This window comes from Octopus bimaculoides, chromosome 20 (genome assembly GCF_001194135.2).
Source record: "Octopus bimaculoides isolate UCB-OBI-ISO-001 chromosome 20, ASM119413v2, whole genome shotgun sequence".
Taxonomy (NCBI): Eukaryota; Metazoa; Mollusca; class Cephalopoda; order Octopoda; family Octopodidae; genus Octopus; species Octopus bimaculoides.
In genome coordinates, this window is record NC_069000.1 from 5,107,940 (window position 1) to 5,110,670 (window position 2,731).

The 2,731-nt window shown below is 28.9% G+C and overlaps 1 long non-coding RNA gene across 1 annotated transcript in view; it reads left to right on the top strand.

The window, feature by feature from the left end:
• LOC128250328 (uncharacterized) overlaps positions 1-2,731 on the top strand; it is a 389,962-nt gene that overhangs the window by 372,061 nt on the left and 15,170 nt on the right. The gene's annotated exons all lie outside the window — the stretch shown is intronic.

Genomic DNA, 2,731 nt, shown 5'->3' on the forward strand with positions numbered 1-2,731 from the left:
TCACTACTAGCTTTCATTGTGCACGCAAGCGTGTGCTGCCATCTGTTGGCACGCTACCAAACTAGTCCGCGAACTGTTTGATATCACTTCGTAAATATGTCCTTGGATAGGCTTCTGTTACATTCAAACCTAAATCGTTTTGGCTTAAATTCAATATCAGCATTGCCTTTGAACGCTCAATAGTCAACAATTTTTTCATCCTAAATTTCCTAACTTTGACATATTTTGTGGTTGATTTACAACTTCTCTATAAAATATATGAATTAATTCTCCTCAAAATATTCTCTAAGAATCGTGTTATCAACATTTGCAGATAAAAAAAATTATTACAACTATCATTCAAAGAAAATAGCAGATAATATAAAAGCTGGAAAATCTAGTCAATTTATACACCGTAAAAACGTACCTAATAGAGAATGCGACTACATAGCTGGCAAGAAATTGTTATGGATTAGCAAATATGATAAAAGTAACATTATGATATCACCAGTGAATCGTTATCAGTCTGTTTAAATGTTCTTCTCCGAAGTGAGATAAACACCTATCTAGTAATGAATTTTATGACACTACCGAAATCACATTTGAAATGTAAACATAGCAAAAGATAAATGAGAGAGATTGCATAACTTTTTATGTTTATTTGATGTTGTTAAGCAGCTTACATAAAAAAAGGCAGGAATATGGAAGAGAAGCAAAATACATTTAGGGTTAACAGATGTTCCCATGAGTTGTTTTAGAAGAGATATAAAAGGAACAGATTGTTTAAGGATATTGTAATATATCGCGATGGTCATTTTGTTTTCTTTTACCAAATAAACACACGCAGTATATATTCATTCAATGATATACGAGCGAACGAATATACAATGCGTGTGTTTATTTGGTAAAAATAAGAAAGTAAATGACCATCCCGAAATTTAACAATGTCTGTTTCAACTAACGATTTCACATCAGGAAACTTGCAACACAAATTCATAAGCGTAAATTATTTAAGGACATTAATACAAAAGAGGTTCTATAATTTTTACCCAGAAATACACAAATTAAAATACGAGGCAGCAATTGGAGGAATGATATCCCATACGAAGGCATCTAGTAATTGGTAAATTGTGACCAAAATATGTGCAAATGTCTGAGTAATACATAGCAGCCATTAGGCGGTGAGTGTGCAGAGTCGTTACTGCACCGAGAAAAAAAAACAAAAAAACTTAGAGGTATTTCTTCCGAATTTACGTTCTGAGTTTGAATGCCGCCAGGGTCGATTTGCCTTCTATCATTTCGGGGTCGATAAAATACGTATGGATACTGGGATCGATGTAATCAATTTACTCTCGCCCCTAAATTGCTGGCCATGTGCCCAACTTTGAAATCAGAATATGACAGCCATTATTACAATTATCTATCTATCTATCTATCTATCTATCTATCTATCTATCTATCTATCTATCTAAGTACCCTTATCAGTCCTGATGGGTATATTGAGCTTCGTATATTTGCAGCCCGACATCACATCGGCGGCATGCGCTTCTCTGTCGCTAACAAAAATAAAAAAAATAATAATATTTATAATTATGATTATAATAATTAATCAAGAGAAAATCGTTTAAAATGTCACATGAAATACACAGAAACCAAGGATATATGTCTCAAAGTGTCTCACAACTGTTCAAATGATATATGTTGATAGATCGATTTCTCGATTTATACTACGCAAAAATTGTTACAAAAAAACTGAGTAAGCATGAACGATACAAATAATTAGTAGTCTATACAGCGTGCAAAAGAACGTTTCACACATACATATATGCATACATACATGCATATATATATGCATATATATATATATATATATATATATATATATATATATATACAGGTAAATCTACATTTATATCAAAGACTGATAGGACACTGCTATAAAAGCAATTACTAAGCATGAACTAATAATAATAGTAATAATAACAGCAATAATAATAATGATGATGATAATAATAATGATAATGATGATGATGATGATGACGATGACGATGATGATAATATATGACGACAACAACAGCAACAATAAATCGGTAAGATATACCAGAATTAAGCGAGAGAAATTCTATTTTTAATAGTTACTCTATTTATTGAATATTTCGGAAAGACATTTAGACTTCCCCTACCCAATAAAAATTACAAAAACTAAAATAGTTTTATTGAAATTTAGCTTTCAGCATTTTTTACTTTTTTAAATTGAGTATTTCTATTTTTTCAGTTATAATTGTTTCGCTTCGTTTTGTTTTCTGGGTTCTTTTTCTTTTCTTTGTTGCATTTCTCTTTGATTTATCATTATAACGATAGTTGTTTTCTGTTTTTGTTCTTTTAAAAAATAATACAGTAAAAACAATATTTATTTTTTTGAACAGCTTTATAAATCTATATTTTGTTTAATGATTATCTTTTTTGTTTTTTAAAGATGACTAATAAAATGTGATTCTCTCTCTAGATAATGGTGCACAAATGTATATATGCGAGTGCGTGTATATATACAGATATATATATATATATATAGATGTGTATGTGTGTGCTTATCTGTCTTGGTATATTTCTATATATGTATATTAGTTATATATTATTTCTATTATTATATATCTATATATATGTATATATATATATATATACATATATTTATACATACATTTATATATATATATATATATATATATATATATATATATATATATATATATAT